This window comes from Phycodurus eques, chromosome 12, assembly GCF_024500275.1.
Source record: "Phycodurus eques isolate BA_2022a chromosome 12, UOR_Pequ_1.1, whole genome shotgun sequence".
Classification (NCBI taxonomy): domain Eukaryota; kingdom Metazoa; phylum Chordata; class Actinopteri; order Syngnathiformes; family Syngnathidae; genus Phycodurus; species Phycodurus eques.
Genome location: NC_084536.1, coordinates 770,515 through 785,235, shown reverse-complemented (window position 1 = coordinate 785,235; position 14,721 = coordinate 770,515).

Genomic DNA, 14,721 nt, shown 5'->3' with positions numbered 1-14,721 from the left:
AAAGCCCTCGAAACGGCGCCGTTTTAGAAGCGAGGTAGTTTTCAAATTATACTGGATTCCGAATTTCAGAGCATTCATCCGAGAAAAACAAGTATAATTACTCACCTTCACATAAAGAGAGAGTCCTCGAAATGTTTAGTACAATTTTGACATTTCAATTGAAAGGGAAATGACCTCACAACGTGATCGAAACATAATACGCTGTTAGTGTTTAAAAATGTGAGCAAATAAGCCGCATTTGGGACAAAAACATTTTGAGAGTCACTGACTTTTGAAATTGCCTTCATACGCCACCTCACTGAATTGGACGAAACAAACAATCAAGGTGTGATTAGAGTGCAGGTTGAACAAAAAATGGGTTTCGCGTTCAAGAATTGCTGCCGTTTGATGTCGTTTGACTCCCTCCATTTGCAGGGGCTCGGAAATATTCGGACAACTGAGATCAGTTGAAATGCAAAGACCGGCAGAATACTTTGGGACCAAACTCGACATGAGTTACAAAATAGGAGGAACCTAATGATGCGGAGCAGTTCGGTAGCACGCAAATGATCCCGTTTGACAGCTATTACGCGTGTCAAGGCAGACAGTTCGGGTCGCAATGAGCACGCGCACCTCAGGTTCTCACTCTGAAGGCCGACAACTTTTGCCGAAGATTTGTCACAGTCAGAACCAGAAAAAGAAAACGCAGTTGCCCTGCTTTCATCCCGACGGAGCCCACGAGCATGCTGGGAAAATAATGAAACGGGAGAAGAGAAAAGACATTTTCTCGTGTCTTCAAAGTTGGCACAGTTTGGTTTTGATCCGATTTAATCATCTTATTAATCTCGGTCCCGCAGCAGGCAGGTGACTGCCTGCCTGCCTGAGCTCCGTGTCTTATAGTTGTTCCAAAGCACGATCAAAATTTGATAACCTCCTAAAAATACGCACGCACATGCACAAAGGAGGAGATGAAAAGAGGAAGTTATACAAGTGACAGTTTGTGAAAGAGGAACCGAGAGAATTAATATCACCTTCCTCTAAATCATGCCATCGATGACATGAATAAACCACTCAGTTAATTCATAGACATTGAGTCGTATCATTTTATTTGTTTTGTGGTTTCATCCATAGAATGTGTGAAAGTGTTTACATCCTGTTGCCCAAATTCCATTGAATGTTACTTGAAACACACTTGTATGCCAAACAGCTTGTTTAGCGCTTGATAGGGACTCCTACTTGGTGTTCTTTGGTAGATTGGACGATTTCAATCAGAAAGAAGAAACGGTTTGAATTTTGATACTAGAATGAGTGGACCCCGCCCCTCGCCCAAAGTCAGCGAGGACAAGATCCAGCTGGCCAGCGAATGACCCCAAGCGATACAGAAAACGGATGGACTCTGTCAACAAATAGTCGTCACGCCGGAGAAGCATTTACAACAGCCCGCTTTTATGTAAAGCAATATTTCGACAGACGTGACATCCATCCATTTTCTGATCCGCTTCTCCTCACGCGGGTCGCGGGCGCGGCGGAGCCTATCCCGGCTATCTTCGGGCAGGAGGCGGGCGGGGGAACACCCTGAACCGGTTGCCAGCCAATCGCAGGGCACATAGGAACAAACAACCATTCGCACTCACAGTCACGCCTACGGGCAATTGAGAGACTTCAATGAACCTACCGTGCATGTTTTTGGGATGTGCGAGGAAACCGGAGTGCCCGGAGAAAAGCCACAAACTCCACACAGGCGGGGCCGGGGATTGAACCCCGCTCCTCAGAACTGTGAGGCAGACGCTCCAGCCAGTTGTCCACCACGCCGCCGCAGACTGACATTTAAAAAAAAAAGCGAAAATATAACTCACCATTATGCAGAATGCAGTTGTTGTCATGAGTGGGAGGTCTGCACTTGTGTTTCGTATGTCCATTCTACTCTGCAGCTCTTTTTTTCTACTCTGTTATGAAAAACATAAATCGTGCAATTCACATAATTTCCAATGCTGAATTAGTAACACTGCCAATGGAATGCCCGAATGAAGAAAAAAGACAGGTTCTAAGAACTAAGCCTTGAGGAACACCACAAAAATCAAATGTGCGTCTGTTGTGTTAAGCACGTTGTCTTCTACTTTTTATGAGTTAATATTTTGCTAAAAAAGGACCTGAAAAGAGAAGTTCCGACACTTTAGTCATCCGCCTAGTCTGCTTTTCGTATCATTTGACAGAGAATATGGTGTGCTTAAAGGGTCACTCCGCCAACATGATGCGGAAAATCGGGTTCACCAAAAAATAGAAATGATACGTGGTTGACAAAGTCGTCCACTAAAGTCATTGCCAAATAATTGACAGCAGTTTTAATGCAGTCCATTCTCAAACTGAAAATGTTTTCTCTCTTTTTCTAGCGCTGCCCCTCACACATCCTTCAAACACACAAGAAAGTCGTCGCCGCCGGGGTCAACCGACCGCAGCTAACCATAAACAAATGTTTAGAAAGTGGCCCGTAATACGCTCGTACCGAGCTGCGGGTCGTGACCCAAAGAACAGGGTGTTCGGGCTCTCCCTTCGAGAACATCCGGGAGGGGCTCGGAGTAGAGTCGCTGCTCCTCCGCATCGAGAGGAGCCAGATGAGGTGGCCGGGGCGTCTGATTCGGACGCCTCCCCGGTGAGGCGTTGCGGGAGGAGACCCCGGGGACTCCTCGGGATCCCCCCGGAAGAGCTGGATGAAGTGGCCGGGGAGAGGGAAGTCTGGGCGTCCCCGCTAAAGCCGCAGCCCCCGCGACCCGACTTCGGATAAGCCGGATGGATGGATGGGCGGCTGGCGTCGATCCCAGCTGACTCGGTCGGGTACACCCTGGATTGGTCGGGCTTTTTGGAGCCTCTCATATTTGCTGGAGGCTTGCGCTCAGACGAAAGCAATAACAGTCTTGCTCTGGGCGCCCTCATGGTACCAAGGAACTGTTGAAGTGTGTTGAAGAGCTTCATTTCGACAAAAATAGTCCTTTGCCACCATTTTGTGGCATCTCTGGGCAATTCACTTTCCGGGGCACGTCGAAGGGTTAGAAGAACGTCTGCCGTAAAGTTGTGCGAATCGCCGAGCTTCGCGTGCGGAGCTGGAGCTCGCGTGTTCTCCTTGTGCTCGGGTGGCTTTTCTGCGGGCGCGCCGGCTTCCTCCCGCATTCTGAAAACGAGCCGTTCGGTTCATTGAAGACTCTAAACTGCCCGTTGCTCTTTGTGCTCGTGCCCGCCTTCTCACCCAAAGTCAGCCGGGATGGGCACCAGGACGAACGCTGCAGAAAATGGGGGACACTGGGCCACGTTCTATTCGGGACAATAAACCAGCGACGCCTTCTTTTTATAACAATTAGGAGGAACCGTTTCAGTCTGCGATCGACCGGCAACCGGTTGGGGGTGGTTAGCACGCCTTCCACCCGCGTGAGGATAAGCGGTACGGAAAATGGATGGATGGGAAAAAATATATGTTTTTTAAGCCCCCCCGAAAAAGCGAATAATGCTAGGGATCAGGCAAAATATACCGCGAATAAGCGATGGTTTCCGCAAGGTCGCTCCAAAATTTGCAAACGGGTGAATCCGTGAATGCCGAACTGCGAATAGGCGTGTATTTAATCATACGCGCATTGCATTGCTCTCCGGTCATCGCGGCCCTCCGATGCAAAGCGGAACGACACAACAGGTCGGCCCCCGGCCTAGAACCGCCGCAGGAAGAAGGCGCAAAGTCCACACAGGAAGAGGAAGTTCAAAGTTCGGATTCCAACCCGAGTCCTGTCAACTTTTCTTCCTATGATACAAGTTGGCCATCCGCAAAGCTTTCAAAGCAAAAGCTTCAAAGCTCCATTCGCCAAGAATGACAATGGCAAAATGTGGACATAAAGTGGAAACACACGCACACAAATAAAGACATCGACAGCTAACGATGTAGATGAAATAAAGAGGATGACAAATAACAAACGAATGAAAGGCAGATGTGCTAAGCACTAATTCACCGTGCAGTAGTCCCAACAATCCACATTTTTCTCCTGAAAATGTTGCACTGTGAAGGCGCGAGGAGGGCGGACGCCATTGGTGCGCAAGAAACCCGCAGGAAGCAGCGAGCGAGGGAACAAACGGCCACCGGCGACAACACGGCGGACGGCTCGCGCCGCCGGCAGGCGGCGCTGTCGGTCTTCAGGAGATGGCACGCGCACGCGCACGCGCACTCGCTCCCGCCCGAAGGCGACTCGTGCCGGCCGCCTTCCTCTCCGATTTCTTTTCTGTTTGTGAGTCGGGCGGGATTTGAGACCAAAAGGGAGCAAAAAACCCAAAACACGGAGGGGAAATGCAAAGTTGTTGTCGTTCTTCAGTCGCACGCCGTCAAAGCGCCTTTTGCGTCCTTTCTTGCGCAAGTGATGAAACCGGCGCTCGATGGTCTCGAGGCAATTTCGTGGAATTGTCCATCATGTCAGCGGCGCCCGGTGCCGACGTCACGGACTCATCCCTCTTTCCGGTGCGGTTGCGCGCGATCCTATTCGCCGGCTTTACGTTTTGCTGCAAAACAAAGGAAGTCGGATCGAACGACGGCGGCCGATCGTGTGCCGTTCGAGGCCATTTTGGGCGCGTGTCGAAGCGACCCGAAAATAAAGAACAATGTCGGTTTTTTTGGTTGTTGTTTTTTTTCAAAACCGCAGCAGGACCGCGCACGTCAAACTAAACTACGGCCCGGGGGCCACTTGCGGCCTGAGACGACGGCGGGAGAGAGAGCCGATCGGCGCTTTCGCGGCTAGTTTTCAAGCGGAACTAAACTTCTCGTCGTGGAAATGTGCACGTTTCGTTCTCGGGCACTTTTCCTTCACAGTGGCGCGTGAGATTTCAATGACGTACATTTTGGAATGATGTCGTCCGCTTACAGGTTTTAATTTGGGGTTTAAATTGCGTCGGAGAGGTCAAACTACAAGAAAAGGTTTTCATACGGTGTCTCCAGATCCCAGATCGGACACGGCGCCGACAACGGGTCACTCTATCGCTCTATTGCCCGGCGGCGGCCCTCCCGTCCGCCCTCGTCCTCTGCGCGCGTGCAAAAGTCCCCCAAATTCCTTCCGCGTGAGTCCGAGAGCTGTCGGAGCCGAGTCACAGGAAGCGCGGACTTCGCCGGATCAACGGCTCGTCGGCTTTTACACGCGCACGTCACCAGGTTGCCCTTTTCAATCGCAAATTGTCCCGAATGTTCTCAAATTGTCAAGAAGACGATGACTGTGACTCAGCGCGCTTGCTGTGTGGCTTTCATTTCCATTTCCATTTCCATTCAAGCAACTTCACTTCGAAACAAATTATGTATCACAAGCCTTTCATTTACTGGTCAGCGGCAAACGTTTTGCGCTGCGGCGGCGGCACGGCGGGTGACCGCTCAGCACGTCTGCCTCGCAGTCGTGAGGTCGCGGGTTCCGATCCCGGCCTCGCCCGTGCGGAGTCTGCGTGTGGCCGCCGGCCGATCGCCGGGCGCACGCAGACAAACAATTATTGGCGCTCACATTCGCACCTACGGGCAATTTAGAGTCTGCAGTCATGTTTTGGGGATGGGAGAGGAAACCGGAGAAAAGCCACGCAGGCACGGGGGGAGGACATGCAAACTCCACACAGGCGAGGCCGGGATTTGAACCCCGGTCCCCAGAACGCTGAGGCAGACGTGCTAACCTCCCCGTGATCCCAGTATGTATTTTTTTGGGAAAAATGAAACAATTGCACTGTTCCGAATGATTCGGCCCGACAGAATTTCAAGACAAATTTGACAGGTTTGAAAGATTTGAAAATGATTGAATGAGCAACACGAGGACGACCTCCGGACTGAAATCCGAAACAATTTCAATGAAAAAGCTCAGAAGGACCTTTTTGCTCGCAGCTTGGCAGTTCTGACTTTGATTTGTTTCTCTTTGAATTTCTTGAATTTCTTGGAGATGTTGCGAATTGTCAGCTTGAAGATGATTTTGTGGATGAACGCGCTTCTTCTTCTTCTTCTTCTGTCGCTGCCAAGAAAGAAAGTGCGCAGTCGGGAAAACGATGGATGACTTGACAATTCGTTTCTATCAACCGTTTAGGAAAATCTGAGAAAAATATCATTTGCATAATCATTTGGAACGCAGCGTATTTTTGTCAAGTGTAAAACCATATTGGTGGAATTGACATCATTATTGGTGAAAAAAATGCTGGCATGAAATCTGTTTTCCATTTTTTTTAAAATTTGATTCCCTTTTGGATTTCTTTCCAACTACTACCGATAGTAATACGACGACATCACTTCCAAAAGGAATGGTGTCACTGCTCGCTCGTGTACGCTGCCATCACATTGGCTCTATAAATGCGTCTCGATTTCCGTTTGTTTCTGCTGTTGCTTGTGTCGGAATAAACGAGCGGCTCATTGACACGCGTGCTCTTAAAGCGTGTGAGCGAGCCCCACAAATTATTCACACCAATAGTAGCACTTTTATTTCTGCACAAGTTAGGGATTTGGGGATTTGTTTTTAATATACTGTCGTTCTACATTAACGTTTGGCATGATTGGCACAGTCACAAGTTTCTTCAGCATGAAAATAATTCCATCTGAAAGTTGAATTGATGCATTCTTCAGTTGAGGAAATGTGAGTCATGCGACCAAAATGTGCAGAAGGAAATGTTTTCATTCTTTGTGGGTTTTGCGGTCCTCTGCTTGCGATCTCGCTGCCGTTAGGTTTTATTTTGGAATTCCCTCGTGCTTTATTTATCGTCTTTCACCTGCGAGCGTCTCGGATGCCTTTGATTAAAAAGTCGCTTTGCCACTTGTCCCGCAGCCAATCAGCTGCCTGCTTGGGTTCCGCAGTTTGTCATTGATCTTTCTCCCCTCACGTTTGAGTTTCATTTGATATTTTGAGCGAATTTCCAGCTTCACCTCAACAGCATCTCCAAAAACACAACACTGCACATCAATGACATCGGCATTATTTGCATCGTAGCAACATGCTTTTATTTGGAAATTGAAATCGGTAACGCCCTGTCTTTTAGTTAAACCAAGCAAAAAAAAGATGAATATGAAAATAATGGAAATCAAATCAAGAAATAATAACAACAGTACAAATAAGTACATGAGTTATGAGGCATCTTTAATGAAATGAGATGAAAATATTTTTTTGCTAGCGCTATTTGAAGAAAAATATCAATGAATATATCACTTGATTTTGCGCCAATTTTTCATGCGCTAACCTCAAAGATTTATGAAGACTTTTTCTAGTCATGCCTATTTCTATTTCTCCCAAATATGATTCACGAATCTGTCGAAAGTATTTTTTTGGGGCTGGTCAAAACGTTGAGTGGCTCGTAAGTCCGGGAAGCCGGCAGCCGCAAAAATGTTCATGTCGGTTGCGCGCCAGAGAGAAGCTGCGATAAGTAGTCGAGTAACTCGTCTTACGTGACATGAATGTCGCGTACGTGCGTCACGCGGCCGAGCGCGGGCGGCGCCCCCCTGAGGCAGCGACTAACGAGCGCACGGACGCCTGCGAGCGGCCGAACGGCGGCCGTCCTCCGGTCCGCGTCCTTCTCAAAGTCTTCCCGACCCACTCTTTCATTCGTCGGCCTCGTGTTGCTCACTTGTAGCGGCGGTGTGCATTTTTGCCAACGTTGAGAACGGGGCACCGAAGTAGGGGAAAGGTCACCGCGAGGAGTCATGACGACGAGGACTAGGATGTGACTCCCGAGTTTGTTTCGGTTGATATAGGTGATCGTCCATTGCTTTGATTTTTGAGACCATATCCACCCATATTGCTGTACGGTACAAAATGATCATTTTCTAGGTTTTTTTTTTTGTGTGGCCTAAAACGCCCAGTTACAATACAGCCTGAAAACGTTTCAACGTTTCGCATTTGATCCAAACTTACTACGCCGGTGACATTGTTGACGTACAGAACTCATTGTAGGCGAGTCGCTTTCATGAGCCTCGAGGAATTAGTGTGCCTCCTCGTTCCAAATATAATGCCAAAGGCGAACGGCTTGACCAAGTAAACAGTCGCTGTACCAAAAAGAGCATGTTCCAGATTCCAGAGACTTGTATGTGTTACCGCTGGAGCTGGGACGCTCTCATTCTCTGCCGTACGTACAATAGACGATAGAAAAACGATCATCCCACGGCCGCCGCGTGAATGCGCAGCATTCGACATGGCCGCTATGTAGGCTCAGGAGGCACGTCTTTTGGAATTGGATCTAGTCATATTGTATATCTGTCACCCGGAAATACGTCAGTCCCATTCTCTGCCTGGGGAGAGTGTGGCGAGACAGCATGGGATGGTGGTGTGTAAGATGTCTCTGGTGGTGGGGAGGAAGATTAAGAAGACAAACGCAGAGCAGAGCAGAGCAGAGAACCACGTGGTGGAAGCTGAGACAGGACGAGTGTTGTGCAGCTTTTCGGGAAGAGGTGAGACGGGCTCTCGGTGGACGGGAGGAGCTTCCAGAAGACTGGGCCGCTGCGGCCGAGGTGATCGGAGAGGCATGCGGGAGAGTACTCGGTGTATCTTCTGGCAGGAAAGGAGAGAAGGAGACTTGGTGGTGGAACCTCACAGTACAGGAAATCATACAAGGAAAGAGGTTAGCTAAGAAGAAGCGGGACACCGAGAGGACCGAGGAGAGGCGAAAGGAATACATTGAGATGCGACACGGGGCAAAGGTAGAGGCCTTATGAGGCCAGGTCGGACGCTAAAGAAGGAGAAAAGGATCTATACGGGCTGGCCAGACAGAGGGATGGAGATGGGAAGGATGTGCAGCAGGGTTAGGGTGATTAAGGATAGAGATGGAAATGTGTTGACTGGTGCCAGCAGTGCGCTGGATGGATGGAAAGAATACTTTGAGGAGTTGATGAATGAGAAAAATGAGAGAGAAGGGATAGTAGAAGAGGCAAGCAGTGAAATCAGCAGATGGAGGAACAGTTCGAAAGATGGAGGCATGCACCGGAATGCAGAGGAATGAAGTAAGACAGAATATATGCGCATGAATGAGAGGGCTGGTGGGGGAAGAGTGAGGCTACAGGGAGAAGAGATAGCGAGGGTGGAGGACTTGAAATACTCGGGGTCAACCGTCCAGAGCAATGGGGAGTGCGGTCAGGAAGTGAAGAAACGGCTCCGAGCGGGTTGGAACGGGCGGAGGGAGGCGTCGGGTGTGTTATGTGACAGAAGAGTCTCTGCTCGGATGAAGGGCAAAGTTTAGAAGACAGTGGTGAGGCCGGCCACGATGGACGGATTAGAGACGGTGGCGCTGAAGAGAGAACAGGAAACAGAACCGCAGGTGGCGGAAATGAAGACGTTGAGGTTCGCTCTCGCAGTGACCGGGTTGGATCAAATTAGAAACGAGCTCATCAGAGGGACGGCCGAGGTCCGAGGTTTTGGAGACGATGTTAGAGAGAGCAGACTTGGATGGTTTGGACACGTTCAGAGGAGAGCGAGTGAGTATATTGGTGGAAGGATGACGAGGACGGAGCTGCCAGGCGAGAGAGCGAGAGGAAGAGCAAAGAGAAGGTCGATGGATGTCCTGAGGGAAGACCTGAAGGTAGTTGGTGTTGGAGAGGAGGATGCAGGAGACATGGAAAAGGATGACACGCTGTGGCGATCCCGACAGGGACAAGCCCAAAGCAAAAGAAGAAGCTATATATGTGGCATTGCTGGGAGCTGCGCTACTTCAACGCGTCACGGAGCGGCAAACCCTGGAGTGCGTCTCGTCTTCTGAGGACAGATGTCGTGCGGTCGACGCCACCGCTCAGCCTCTGTGACGCTCGTGTTGCGCAACATTTTCCTCGCTTATGCTGGCGTGACATCATCACGAGCTGCCCGTGATGCGCTCGCCGACAACCACACTGTTTGGTGTCAATAAACAACAAACGGGAACACACGCGCGCAGCACACGTGCGCATGCGTGTGTGCGCGCGCGCGCGCGTCGGCTCTGGGCAGTTTGCAGAATCAGCGCAGCAGCGGTGCACTTTTGTCGCAAAGTAAACTTTCCACTGCGCTCACACAAAAAAAGCTTGTCGGGAACATGCTCCACTTTTCTATTGAGACGGGGGAGAGCTTTTATTTTTATTCACGCACGCATTTCATAAACATGAAAACACATTCACTGCCATTGACGGCTTTAGAAGTCAAATATCCGCGTTAACTGGGAAGGCTGGCAGTGAAGGAGTGTTCAAGAAGATGTTCGAGTTATTCATGAGGGTGTGTTTCTGTAATTGTGGAAGAGTCTTGAGTGACCGAACAGTTTTTCAAAGGCCAATTCGAATATCAATTACCTAAATGCCCGATTTCGTTTTCTAGAAACCTAACGAGCATTTGTGTTTTTGGGAAAAAAAGAAAGAAAGCCCATTTCGAGTGTTCTAGGAAGTAAAGTGAATCTTTTCAGGAACATCATAGAAAATGTAACATTCTTCAGAGCCCTAATAGGCTTTTTTGTCAACATCAGAGACAATTTGGAGTCTTCAGTGAATCTACCATATGTGTTTTTGTCAGCATCGACACAAATTCAAGTCAGCGACAAACCTAGTGTTTGGATATTCATGAACATCAAAGACAACGAAGTCATATCTCTTAACCTATCCTGCATGTTTTTGTAATTTAGTACTTCATCAACATAAGTACATTTTGTGAAGATCAAAGACAATTTGCAGTGTCCAATGAACCGAACGTAAGTGGTTTCCTGAGCATCGCAATCTAGTGCATGTTACGTGTTTGCGATGATATCGGAGCGGATTCAGACCACGTCCGCGCCAAAATCGCTTCAAAGGTTTCGATATTCGGTCCGCGTGGGAGCGTCATTTTGGGACCCCGATTACAATCGTTTTTGACTCCATCTAAAAGCGTTTCCCAGTTTTCAACACATCGAGGCTTCAGCTGCCATCGTGAGGCGGACGTTTTCGGAAAAACAAAAAGATCATTCGCAGTTCAATGAACACAACACGTTTTTGGAAACGTCAAGGACAATGTCGAATACGTTTCCATGAATTGGAAGGAAACCGGAAGGCTTCACGGAACCTCCGAGGTGTTTTCTCCAACGTCGAAGACCGTCAATGAACTTAACTTTCGTGTTTCCTAAACACTGAAGGTAATTAAGACTTTAATGAATCAAACGTATATTTTTGTAAACATCAAGGACAATTCAGTCCTTAACGTGAATTTAACGGACATTTTGTTAAACATGGAAGACATTTCAGTCTTCAATAAAGCTGTTTTGGTAAACATCCAAAACTTTGAAGTGTTCAGTGAACCCAACGTGTGTTTTGTAAACATCACAGACAACTTTGGGCTCAGGGGAATGTACGTACTGCTCATGTTTGAGCATCAGTGTTTTCTTTAACACTCGCTTCTAATGAAAGTAATGCGCTCGTGTTGGTAAACATCCGAGATAGTTCCAAAATTTTCATTTTGAATTTTGAATTTAGAATGCAGCCCACATTTCCAGGTCAACGGACCTCACGGCATCACGACGGATGCAGCGACGCCCTCATGAACTATTTGAGGGTCGTGTTTGCGCGCTTTCCAATGAAGGCTGCACTGGAGTTTAGCCGCCGTACGTCAGCGTCGGTCGTTTGCCCGTGCCCCCCCGCGACAGAGAGCCATCTGTCGCCGGCCTATGAACGATCATCGGGTCAGATGTAAGCTAAATATAGAAATCCAAATGACTCAGACGCTCGATGACCGCGACGGGTGACTGATTCCCCCACCCCGCCGCACCCCCTCCCCTCCCTCAACCACGACGCTCCGCTCCGTCGGCCTTCGGTCCGTCCGTTAGCAAACGAGCGGGAGTCACTCGTTCCGCTCCAGGTTGCCTCGTCAACTGTTTGAGGAAGGAAGTCAGGCGGGGGAGTGAAAGAGAGAGAGCGAGCGAGAGAGTGACAAAGAGAGAGAGGCAAAACCCGTTGGCAGGCGAGAGGAAGCGCTGTCACGTCCAGGAGGAAGTGTGAGTCAGTGCTCGTACATTCTTGCTGCCTGATTCATCGCGGCGCAGGAAGTGGGAAACGCTTACTGCTGGGCTTTACCAGTGCACGCCAAAGTAGCTCGTCTGTGGCGGTGTAACCGTGAAAATCAGAAAAGAAAAAGCAGAAGCGGAGTCAGCTTCCGCGACGGTCTTAAAAGTTTACGACGCTCATTTGAACGCGCCCGTCGGCCGTTCCACTCAAACGCGGATTTGCGACCCTTCTCGTCGGGTTGCTTTGCACGCTGCAAAAACTCAAATCGAAGCGAGATCCAAAATAGCGAATCAAGGCAAAATGTGATTTCTTTCGTGGAATATCATTTCAATTGCTTTGTTGCTTAATTTCACACCCGATGGCTCGCTCGGCATTCCGGACACACGACTCTTCACCTAGAAGCAATAAAAAAAAAAAATCACATTTCCGTGATGTAGATGTCCTCAGTCGGAAAAGGCTGGCGTGCCCTCTCCGGGTGTGGCTGGCTATGTTAGCTGGATGCTAAACCACGCAATATTCGTCATGTTTCGAAAATACAAAAAAGCTCAATGTGTCGAGAGGAAGTTGTAAAAAAAAAAAAGTCGTCATCTTATGTGAATCAAGTCATTAGCATAATGACATTAGCTGAATACTATGAAAGCTTAGCGTGACGCTGAACAGAAAAAATAGGACCCACGAGACTGAAGAATCCTCCTCATAATACGCTGACTTTCTTTTTGGCAAATTACAATGAATTCCTATGAAGTGATTCTTTTTTTTCACAATCTGTTGTAATATTGACAGGATTTATTATTTCAGTTTTGTCCAATTGTTGTCCTTTTTCCTGTCCATTTGGACTCGATACGCTCGGAAAAGATATTGCGCTTTATCGCGCCGTGACGGCCGTTGTCGGAGACAAAGTTACACGCGTCAGCGCAGTCGTACGCACGCACGAATATACTTGGTGTCACGCGCTCCCCATTTCCATTTCGTCATTGTGCAGTCCGTGCAATGCGTCTCCGTGACGACCCGCTGGTGTCACGTGACGCGAGGTCGCGGCCCGCCCGTCCATCTGTCCGACACTGACAGCTGACGTGCCGCCTCTTCCTCTTCGTCTTCCGCTCTCCGTTCCGTTCCTGCGGCATCAGCGCTTTCCCGCAGCGCTTCGGCCTCGACGCGATCCGGGGAGCGCGTCGTCGACCTCGGCGGTCGGAGGGTCGCGCTCCCCGCCGGGAAGTTTTGGGGGGGCTGACATAAAGGGGCGACGTTGAAATATCGGGGGTCAGCCGGCACCGGCGCTCTCACAGTGACGAAGGTCACCGTCTTTAGTCAGAGGACGCAGGACGTCGTGACGTCACTTCTCGTTTTAGCGTCAGCGGAATCCGATATTGTTTTATCAAGATGCAAACATTTGATTGACACGGACAGATAGAAATGTTGCTTATTGCGCTTGTTGTTTGCAGTGATTTGTATCAAAAGACTTTGAGAAATGTGACTTTCATAGGTGTCAACAATCCTCCGTCCGTCCGCTTTCCACGGGTGGAAGGTCATATCGCGGGCTTGGATTCACTTACCGTAACTTCCCCGACGGCGGGCGACGGCCCTCGTGTTGGCGCCTGGCCCATATACGCTGAGCGACTACCCGACGGCCGTAAAGTGCCCCCGCCAACATCAAAATATCCTATTAGCTGGCGAAAAACTTTGTTTCACCTGCGAGGAGCATTTCGGCTTCAAACAAGCTGCCGGCGGCTTGCTTGCGGCGTGTCCGAAAGCGCCGCTCACAAAACTGCTGTCATCGTCATAGCGCGATGGTGACGGTGTTTTGATGTCGGTCGTGAAATCCGTTGACTTGCCTGTGGTTTGTCACAAACGGGCTGCGGGGCGTAGAACGTCTGAATAAATGACCCTTATTGGATTTGTTTCAGTAGTGGTCCACTCGCCTGACTTTGGTGCAGGCAGCGTGGGTTCAGTTCCCACTCAGTGACGGCGTGACTGCGAGTGCGAGTTGTTGTCCGTGTCTATAGGTGCCCCGCGACTGACTGGCGACCAGTTGAGGGTGTGGTCCGCCTTTCGCCCGAAGTCAGCCGGGATAGGCTCCGGCGCCCCGTGACCCGAACCGGGATAAGCGGTGTTGAAAACGGCAGTTGTGAGGTTGCGGGTTCAAATCCGGCCTCGCCTGCGTGGAGTTTGCGCGTTCTCCCCGTGCCTGCGTGGCTTTTCTCCGGGCACCAAAAACATGCACGGTAGGTCGATCGAAGACCGTAAATTGCCCGGAGGTGTGAATGGTTGTTGCGATTGGTTGGCGACCAGTCGAGTCAGCTGGGATAGGCGCCAGCACGCCGCGACCCGCGTGAGGAGAAGCGTTACTGAAAACCAATGGACGGACGAGCGTTCACACCGAGGGACGATTTAGTCGTCGATGAACCTCACGTGCGTGCGACATGCGGATCGAAATCTTCTGTCCTCCGATTACAGTGCGCATTTCACCGAGGAAATTCCTTCATCGACCCGTGGGGCATTCGGAGTGTTTCGATACCAAACGAAACCCGTTCGGGTGCCCGCTTTCGGGACACCTGAGGGCCGAGTCGGCGTGTCGGGCACGAGACGCGCTGCCGTCCGCCTTCCTCGCCGCGCGTTTGCCGTCGCTGGTGAGATTCGGTGAAAGTGGAACAGATACACGCCCACGCGCAGGGCACCATCTGATTATCTGGAAAATGTCAGCGCGACGTTTGATGAGTCATTGTGCGTCATCAACGTAAGCGCGCTCGCAATGTGAAAGATTGTTTTTATTAGGATGTGGTCAAGCGTGTTCATCA